Raw genomic sequence first — 10,644 nt, 5'->3', positions numbered from 1 at the left:
AGCGAGCTGAGGACCACTGGGTTGTACACTTTGAGCTTCGTCGCAGTGCTTACACCTCTGTGTTGGAGGACTTTGCAGTGCAGCCGCCCGAGTGCCTGGCTGGCCTTTTGGATCCTGGCATTAATCTCGTGGTCTCGGGACCCGTCGTTGGCGATGGTGCTGCCCAGGTACTTGAAAGTGTTGACGTTAGAAAGCTGCGTGCCGTCGATTGTAATGCAGGGCTGGTTAGTGGGCCTCCCTGGTGCAGGTTGGAACAGCACCTCGGTTTTGCTGAGGCTGATAGTGAGACCAGACAGTTTTGTTGCTGTAGAGAACCTGTTTGATTAATTACTTAACATTTGCAGTTTTAGTTCAGCAGTTGCACATCACTGACAAGTTCTCTATAATTAGCAGGTGACAATTTCCATCCCCACCATGTAAAGAAACAATATGAATTCTCTATTAGTTCCAATGAGTCATTATTAACATTTAAAAAATAATGGTGTTAGTAGAAATGATAATATATCAATTGACATATATTGTTCTGCATCATTTAGGAATCTCTTCTTCAAAATTAGACTGCTCTTCCTCTAAATCCTTTTTAAATGAGGCCATAATCAAGCTATATCTTTCCACGGGAAACTTGGTAAGTTATATTTATACTTTAACTCTTCACATATTTTTTGGATATGTAGTTTTTTATTGATAGTGTGATGCCTTCTTATCAAAATCAGCTTTTTTAAGCTTGGGGGTTAAAATAATAGCCTAAAAACCCACATGGTTCCCTTTTCTTTGATCATAGGAACTTTATTTTATATGAAAAGTTCTGTTTATTAATATCACTATGAACACTCAGGAAAATTCATAATACTTATATAGAAGTTAGGATCTCTGCTTAGCCTTTATATTTATTTATATCTCTCTCCTTTTTAACCTCTTTGTGATCGAGGCAAAATTCCAGTTTACTCGGAAGAACTGAGTAACGAAACAACAGATTATATTATTGTCTTTGGATAGACTGGTGTTAGGGAGAGAAAGCTGGAAAATAACTAATATTTTTGTGATATTTCTCTTGGAGGGTCTCCTCTTCTTTAAGAGGCAAACAGAACCTATGATTTTTTAAAATAGCTTCCTTCTCTATCATTCCTTATGTGAGAGAAAAAAAATCTTCTACCCCCTTATATAAAGCTTAGGTTTTAATGTTATCAGTAGTCTTGAGATAATCATAATTGTAATTCTAAGATATTGTTATGATTTTAGCAGGCTTTTGTGAATATCCTGCTATAAGTACTAAGGTTTTGGATTAAGGAAATAAATGCTTTTGCAAGGCCTTAGTGCCAGCCCCACCTTTCATTGTTGCTATATCAGGCACCCTAACTTGTGATCCATTGTATGTCAGGATGCCTGGCCTTTAGTTCAGAACCTGGTACCACTTATCACCACTCCCTCTTAGCCAGGCATCATTTCTTCTCCCCTTTCCATCAAGTAATTTTTAAGTCATGGTCAAAAGATTTCTTTTACCAAATAAGGGGTGCATCCTAGTTGACTGCACCTATGCTTCTGGGTGCCTCTATTCTTTAAGAGTTATGACTATTTTGTACTATTTTTATACTGGTATAAAAGTTATCTAATTCTTTAGGGTATAAAAGAAGGTCTCTCACAGGGCTTGGGGTCCTCTGGTCATGACCAGGGGTCCAGCTTTGTTGTGGGATTGCCCCCCCCCCCCATAATAAACCTCTTTCTTTATGACTTGGATATTTTGCTTATTTGTGTACCTGTGATTAGAAAAAATCACACAACACTCAGTCTTTTATTCTCCATAGGATGCTCAAAATGCTATGTTTGCTCCAGTCTCTCCAATCCAGATATTCATAATACCTTCCCTTGAGTCTGAGACATTTTATTTCTTTCAAATACATTGCTTAGAGCATGGCCTGGTCTTACACAATGACTTTGATGAACTCAAGGAGGTGTCTAGGCTTATATTCACTTCTGATTATTTTATTTAAACAAAAATATTCTCATCTAGTTAAGTCTAAATGAGGATTGCTGGGTTAAGGAGAGATGATTCTGAATGAATGAATGAATGTTCTTCCCATTATCACCATGCCCATCCAAATAACCATTCTATGGCTATGATATTAAGTACTAAATGGATTATTGGGTAGAGGTAGTTTTGTTTCTACAATATCTATTTTGTTGTAATCAGATCCTTCTCTCATTCTAAATGTGACTGTATCAGGTACAAATATCATCTAAGTCATGCTATCATTGTCCAAAAAAAATTGAAAATAGTACAGTCTTCTGTTCTGTATGCCTTATCCCTTATTTATGGATTTACATTTGATATTTTGATTTTTCTTTTCCAAAGGAAGTAAAATGTTTTTTTGTGCCTGAAATAAAAGGTAATGGAGAAAAATCTGAAACTATACATCTGTTCGTATCAAGAGGACTTGCACCCAGCTTGACAGTTACAAACAGCACTTATTCTGGTGTCTTTCACTTTAATTTGTCATTGGTAATGTTATTTTGTGATATTTTATCTTTAATAATGATAATTAGCAATGTTGTTCTTGTAAAGAAAATATTTTTGATATTGTACTTTGTTGATATTGAATTACAGATGAACTAGTCAGACATTTTAGAAATAATGTCAAAAGAAGATAAATCTTAATTAAAAGTCATGAACAATAGCAGAAGGAAATGATGTTGACTTCTGATGTTGATTCTATTTTATAACTGATGCCATTCTTTATCTCCACCTATATTTTGCATAACTAAGTAGTATTTCTTTTTTTTCTGAATTATAGCAAGGAAAGCTTATCTCTGTACCACTAGCTGACCTTAGAAGAATATAGGTAGACAAAATCAATATGCTTTCTTTAGCGATAAGGAAGGAAATCTCATTCCTTCCATCAATGAAAACAAGATTAGCCCTATTTCCTGCCAACATGCTGTTCTATTTTTATCCATTTTTCTTTAAAGTATAAGAAATCTCGTAAAAACCCTACCTGTGTGTCTTTAGGAAGAACTAAGGACTCATTTTTATTAGTAATTCTAGTCTTATCAATAAATTGAATGTCCTCGGAACTTTGTTTCCTCAGCTTACCTTAATTTCAATCATGACAGTTCCATGGTTAAATGAAATATATGTATGTATACAAATATATGCAATTATTTCTCAGATAATTTTGGAAAAAAATATAAACCAAATTTTTGGGTGTTCTCTGTTTATTCATTTAGCTTAATGAGCTACACCCAGATGACAAAAAATTACCACTCCTTTTTGGAGTATAAAAACTAAGAAAGCATGTTACAGATGAATGTCTAAATCACGGTTATTGTTGAGATTACTGTTCTGGGTAAGAGAAACCAGAGTCACAGCAGTTATCAAACAAAAATCTTGATAAATTAGCTAAATATTGGGATGGTAGCTTGTCCAACAGACAAAAAGTATTTGTGAAGTCCAACAATTGATGATTCATTGATTTGGTAAGGAAAATTCTTTTCTATTCCCATGGTTATATTTGGGCCCTTAGTCACAGTCTCCTTCCTAGATATAGGTAAGATTCATGCTCTGTTCATTCATTCATTCATTCATTATTTTAGCACTTAATGAGTGACTTTTTAAAAGGAAAACACTGTAATTGACAAGATGGGGCAGTCACCAATTGGCCATTTCTGGGCTGGAAATAAATTTTTTGAGATATAATGACATAATGCTTATATTAGTCTTTTAGCTGATCATGATAATAAATATTGGATCTTATCATTGATACATACACAGAGAGGCACTGTGATATAGCATCAGACTTGGAGTCAGTACATTCTGGGCTTGAAAAACTTGACTTTCTCACTTTAAAGCTGTGGTACTTGCTAAGAAACTAATTAACTTTTCAGAACCTTATACTACTTATCTGTAAAATGGAGATAATAATTCTTAAATTACTAATCTGAAAAGATCAATGTGAACTCTAAAATGTAACATATAAATTATTGTTATCTTGGTAAAATAATGATATATTAATTACCTTGGAGGATGGCTTTTCAATCAATTTGCTTGTGCTTCATATTTTCTTATTTTTCCTTTTTCTTCACTGAGTTGGCAGAACTAACTCTGTGATTCAGAAGAAAAAGTGAGGCTATAAGATAGAATGCTTATGAATATATTTATTTAAATTTCCTTTTAAATTGTGATAGTGAAAATTGTCAAATTTTTATGATATGTTATTTGTTTTTAAAGGAAACTGCAAACCCTTCTTGGAATATAAAAATTCCCAGAGAAGCCATCTCACGAAATAAAGGTAATAATGTACTGTGTAGATTTTTTTCCCTACAGATTTGTTGTGATGATGATTATGGGGATATTCATCATTTGAAAAAAAAACCTGAATGTTGAACTGGCATGGTGGGAAGATGCTCATGTCATGCAAGAGGCCTTGATAGATGTAAGAAAAGACAATTTTGTTTAGTGACCTTTTGAGCATCATTTATTTAGTGGAAAAAAAAGAATTACAATAAATTTGCCACTGTTTAGAGGATTGACAAAAGAGGTCAAATAGAAAGAGGATTCCCTGAAGAGGGAAAAATCTTGCTAGTGTTCTTGCCCTAAGGTAGCAGTGTATTGAGAGCCAGGCCTGGACTTTAGGAAGACCTAAGCTGAAATCCAGTCTTGGTTGTTTATTATCTGAGTGACTTTGGATAAGTCACATGTCCTTGTACTGTCACAGTTTCTTCATCTGTAAAATGGTAATACTAATAGCATCTCCCTTCCAGGGTTTGTGAAGATAAAATGAGATAACTTTTACAAAATGCTTTCCAAACCTTGATGCTGTTGTTTAGTCATTTCAGTCATGTCTGACTCTTTGGGATTCCATTTGGGACTTTCTTCCCAAACATACTGGAATGGTTTGACGTTTCCTTCTCCAGCTCATTTTATAAATGGAGAAATTGAGGTCAACAGGGTTAAATGGCTTGCACAAACTAGTGAATGCCTGAGTCCAAATTTGAATTCACAAAGTTGAGACTCTAGATACAGCACTCCATCTAGCTGCCTCAGCTGCAAACCTTAAAGTGATATATAAAAATGTTAGTTATTATTATTATTATAACTTATGGCACTGGGCCTGAAAATACTATGCAACAGTGTCCTGAATAAGACTCAAAACAACTCAGAAAAGGTTGGACTAATCTTCTACAGAAAAAAAAATTTTTTTGATTAAAAAAATTGCTATAGTCTGGATTATGATGCATGAATAGATGGAGTTACTTCATCAGGACATAATATGGATGATGTAGATAGAATTATACATTAATATGCATTACATTATTCATATATATATAATATATATACAACATACCTATATTAATATGTGACCTTGATTCTTCCTCTAGCATCAACATGATAGAGTAGATTGGGAGGATTTTGGATCTGAAGTCTAAGAACCTAGACTCAAATCTTGGACCTTCCATTTATTGTCTCTGTGACACTAGACAAACCATTTAAGGTGTCTTAATATTTAGTTAATTATAAATTGTTATTGTTAAATTTAGGGGTTGAGACTGAATATAATAATTATTGGTTGCCAAGGATTTTATTTATAAAATCTTAAATGAAACACTCAAGTCAGAATGGAGTTTTTATGGTGATTTAATTACAACAGGAGGAAGAAATTATTAGAGGGAGAGAGAGGGAGAGAAGGAAAGGAGTTTAACTCAAAACTGCTCTGGCTCAGGCTGAGCCAAGGCAGGAGTTTAAGACCTTGGAGAGCCAAGGCAGAGAAGGGAGTCAATCCTTATCACTCATGTGACCGATCTGAAGGAAAGCTGTCTGTGGAGCTCCTCCAAGCTCGATCTCCAGGATCAAACTGGCATCTTGCCCTCTCCACAGGAAGTGACGAGAACTCCAGAGGCTGTTCTCTACCTTACTTCCTGCATCTCACATGTGCCAATGGTGGCTCAAGCTTGGCTTAGGACAGCCCGGGGGGCAGTTAGTTGTTTCTGATTTGTCATTAGCTAGCACATGCCCATGTAGTGTGGGTGTGCACATTCCTGGGTGCTAGACCAAGCAAGATGGAGAGAATTTAAAAATTATAATCCCCCCTGATGATGATTGGGGGACTAGTCTCCCCAATTGATCACTAAACATAAGTGTCCTGCACCCCAAAATTTTCTAACTGCAGGCAAATACAAAATTTTACCTTTTAAGAGGAAAACTACAATAGTTATATATAAGGGGGAAATAGAGGAGAGAGAGAGAGACAGAAAAAGCAATGTTTTTGCTGGGCACATTGACAAAAGCCAATTAGGGGGTAGTCCCCTTTGGTATAAGAGTGTACATTCAAAATAAATGTTCAATCAACCTTCAGTTCAATCAACTGCACCCCAAGGTTCATTCTGGATCTTCCTGTAGTGTAAGGGTTTAGGTATCTTTCTGCAAACAGTTCATTATCTGGATTTAGGGGTTAGCAAGCTTCTTCTCTAAAGATCTTTCTTGAACAACATTTTTAAATCTTGGATTTTATGAAAATACAAAATGAATATTAGACTAGAGGGACTCTGTGGGCCCTTGTAGTTCTTATACTATAATCCTAAGATCTTCTCCAGTGGACTACCAACTCAGTTAAAATCCCCTCCTCATTCTGAATCTCTCCCTACCTACTGGTTCCTTCTCTATTGCAGTCAGATATGGTTAAGCCCACTCTATCTTTTAAAGAAAATATTCCTAACATTCTACCAAGTTATTGAACTTTATTTTTCCTCCTCCTTTCTGCTAAAGTCAAAGAAAAAACAGTGCTTCTTCCACCTCTTCTCCTCTTACTCATCAATCCTGTGCAATCTGACTTCTTATCTAATAACTCAACTTAAACTGCTCACTTCAAAATTAATTCATAATTTGCAAATCTGAATATCTCTTTTCAGTCATCACCTTTCTTGACCTCTGCAGCATCTAACATTGAATATCACACCCCATCCTTCTCTTCCTCTTTCCCCTCCTTTCTCTCTCCCACTTTTCCTCCCTTTACCTCTCTCCCTTTCTCTCCACCTCCTTCTTTTTTTTTTCTTCTTTCTCTCTCCTGATTCTTCTCCTACATTTCTCATGGCTTCTTTTCTCAGAAGAGAAAAGGAAAAAAGAGAACAGGAAAGAGAGGAGATAGAGGAGAAATAGCTAGAAAGAAGAGAAGGGAGAGAGAAGGAGGAGAGAGGGAGATGGATGGAGGAAGGAAGAGAGAGTATGACATAACTTCCTTCTTCTAAGATCCATACAGACTGGCTTTGTTTTTCTTCATACATGCTACTGTAGTTTCCATCTGTGAGAGAGAATCTTTGAACTTTCATGGAATACACTTATTCCTCCCCTCCAATTAGTAGATTCACTTCTTTAAAGACTTAGTTTAAGATCTATTGTCTTCATGAAGACTTTCTTGGTTCCATCAGATGCTAGTACCCTCTGAAACTACTTTATATTTATCATAAGTTTTTGTATTTTTGTTTCCAGAGATAAATACAATGCCTAAGATGTGTTAGGCATTTAACAAATACTCATTGATTGATATGAGCTGAATATAGTTGAATAAGGTTATAATCTTTGGAAAACATCAAAAACTCAAATGAGAATGGGTTGAAGGTATTTGGGAGTGGAAGGGAAAAAGTTAGGACACTCTTGAAGGCATATAGAGTTTATTTAGTGAAAATCAGAAGATGAGGTTGAGTAAAAAGATTACATGTTGGGTCAACTAGAAGATGCAGTAGACAGAGGGTCAGGCCTAGAGTTGGGTGGACCTGAAATCAAATCTGGCCTTAGGCACTTCCTGGATGTACTAACTTGGGCAAGTCACTTAACCCTATTTGCCTAGCCCTTTCCTTCTGTCCTAGAGTTGTTGTTGAGACAGAAAGTAAGGGTTAAAAAAAAAAAGAAAAATAGGTAACGTTAATAAATAATTGATTACAGCAAAATGAAACAGAAAGTTGCTCATGGGAAATAAAATTTATCATAGTTGCCCAGGCAAGTATTATTTTTAGACATAATATACTGCAGAAATACACAATGTACTCTTTAGAAGTATAAGTAAGTAGGATAAGCTTAAAATTCGTGTTGTACAGTAATTTCTCCCCAACTATCTACAATTTTTTTGGTGTACTTATTGATATGATATTTAAGGACTTTTTCTCTGATTCTCTTTCCACTTAATGATTCTCTGTCTTTTTTTTACAAACAGGTATTACTCCAGTAGAACAATGGTTTGTCACCCTTTCACTTCAAGAGGGATTAGAAACTTTTACTGCTGAAGGAACCCTTTTGGATCTTCTCAGAGGTAAAGAAATATTGTACATTTTCACTAATGAATGAATGACAAGGAATTGAAATGCTGTTTATCCTTTCTTAAGTGTGGTATGGTGAAAAATTAGTCCCTCTCCTCTGAATTTAAAGTAAAAATAAATTTATACTCAGTGTTTGAAAACTGAGTTTAAATATCATCTAGACTAACTGCTCTCCTTCCTTCCTGAAATCTCTCCTCCCAACCATTACTATTCAAGGAACTTAGACCCATTCTAGATAGGAGAAATGTTTACCTGATTACATAAATGATTTGTTTATTTATTATATTTTATACGTCTATAGTTTGTTGGTCATGTGTGTATCCAATTCTGTATGAGGATACTCACCTGCAAAGAAGAATCTAAGGAGGAGGCTACCACCTATTTATTATTCATGGAGTCATATCAAAACATTTAAGTAATATAAGATGTAGAAGAGGAATCCACTGGTAGACCTCCACAGTAAGCAGGGGTAGCTGGGTGATATAATGGATAGTGTTGGGTGTGGAGTAAGGAACGCTCCATTTCCTGAGTCCAAATCTAACCTCAGACATTTATTAACAGTGTCACTCTGGACAATCATAGAACCCTGTTTGCGTCAGTTTCCTCAACTATAAAATGAGCTGGAAAAGTAAATGGCAAAATCACTCCAATATCTCTGCCAAAGAAACCCAAAAAATATAGTCACAGAGTCACACACAGCTGAAATGACTGAACAACATCCTTGTGTAAGCATAGGTAAAGAATACCATATATTCCTCCCCTATGTAAGATGTTCATTATATATGACATATCTGAATGAGACCTGCGTACAAGGTATACAAAATAACACAGATTCCTCTTCCTAGGTCTTTGCTAACTGTTGTTTCAAGGGCTCAGCTATGTTAGGTCTATGAATTTACTTACATTTATGTTAGAGATGTCTTTCTGTGTATTGATTCTGCTGGTTATGGAAACATTCTCAATGCGCCTACACTACATTCGCAAATTTCACATGGGTTCACTCAACCTCATTTCCCCTCCCTTTGTCTCAGGTGGAAGCAGGGTTTTGTTTTCTACACTATGATCCCGGGCTATCCCTCCAAATCTCAACCACTTTTTTACTTTTTTTTCCATATAAATAGGAATAAAATGATGGCAAGAGAAGATACAGTAAGGAAAGAGGAGGAGGGTATTTTTTGAATAGGAAGCAGTCAGTGGTGTCACTGTGGAGGGCAGGCCAGAAATCTGCTTTTGCTTTGAATAATTTCCCCTGTGTGAGAAGGAAGGAACGATGAAAAACTCAGAGGAGTAGAACAGTTAATGAGATTGTTTCCTTTCTAGGGGAGAAGGGCAAAAGGAGGCTGTATCAGAGGGAACTTGGTTATATCCCTGACCATCACTCCCATTTAGTGACAGCAGTAATAAAAGCAGCAACAGCAATGACATAGTAGTCTCAGAAATAAAGAGCAGAGAAAGAGTGCTCACTTACAGTAGTACAAGGCTTGCCCCTCATCTGCTCATATTCATCGCAAGATGGAGAATTAATACTTCATTTTTGTCTTTCTAGTTTCTCTCTCAAAAATCTTTATAAAACACAGCCTCAGACAATCTTGAGTTAAAACAAGGCATTACCAATGCATAAATACTGGGATAGTGTCTACTTAAGTGCCTCATCTTATACCAGTGCAAATACTACATAATGGGTTTGTGTGTGTGTGTGTGTGTGTAGTTTTTCATTTTTAAAAATTACTTTACCAATCCTTCATGAACCCAAAATTTTTTTAAAAAAGAAAGAACAACAACAAAATATGGAGTAAGACCCTATAGTCAACTTTTTGAATGTTTTTTTAAAATTAATTAAAATTATTTTATTTATAGAATTTCAAGGTATCTACTTTTTCTTTTTCTTTTTTAATTTTATTTATTTACTTAATTAATTTAGAATTTTTTCCATGGTTACATGATTCATGTTCTTTCCATTTCCTCCTCCCTCCCCCTTCCTGGGGCCAACAAGCAATTTTCCTGGGTTTTACATGAATCATTGTTCAAAACCTATTTCCATATTATTACTATTTGCAATAGAGTGACTATTTAAAGTCAACATCCCCAATCATATTCCCTTTGAACCATGTGATCAAACAGTTGTTTTTCTTCTGCATTTCTACTCCCATAGATCTTCCTCTGAATGTGGATAGTGTTCTTTCTCATGAGTCTCTCAGAATTGTTCTGGATCATTGCATTGCTGCTAGTAGAGAAGTCTGTTATATTTGATTGTGCCATAGTGTGTCTGTCTCTGTGTATAATGTTCTACTGGTTCTGCTCCTTTCACTCTGCATCAATTCCTGGAGGCTGATCCAGTTCACA

General features: G+C 35.5%; 1 protein-coding gene across 3 annotated transcripts in view; it reads left to right on the top strand.

The window, feature by feature from the left end:
• Positions 1-533: 533 nt before the first annotated feature.
• LOC100619241 (cation channel sperm-associated auxiliary subunit beta-like) overlaps positions 534-10,644 on the top strand; it is a 249,570-nt gene continuing 239,459 nt past the window's right edge. For all 3 annotated transcript variants that reach the window (XM_016427568.2, XM_016427569.2, XM_007473197.3), the window contains exons 1-4: positions 534-625; positions 2,351-2,497; positions 4,223-4,283; positions 8,199-8,294. The gene's annotated coding sequence lies outside the window, so the exon portion shown is untranslated. The remainder of the gene's footprint in view (positions 626-2,350; positions 2,498-4,222; positions 4,284-8,198; positions 8,295-10,644) is intronic.

Source organism: Monodelphis domestica, chromosome 1, assembly GCF_027887165.1.
Source record: "Monodelphis domestica isolate mMonDom1 chromosome 1, mMonDom1.pri, whole genome shotgun sequence".
Classification (NCBI taxonomy): Eukaryota; Metazoa; Chordata; class Mammalia; order Didelphimorphia; family Didelphidae; genus Monodelphis; species Monodelphis domestica.
The sequence above is the reverse complement of the archived record's forward strand: the minus strand, read 5'-3'. Positions and strand labels throughout refer to the sequence as shown.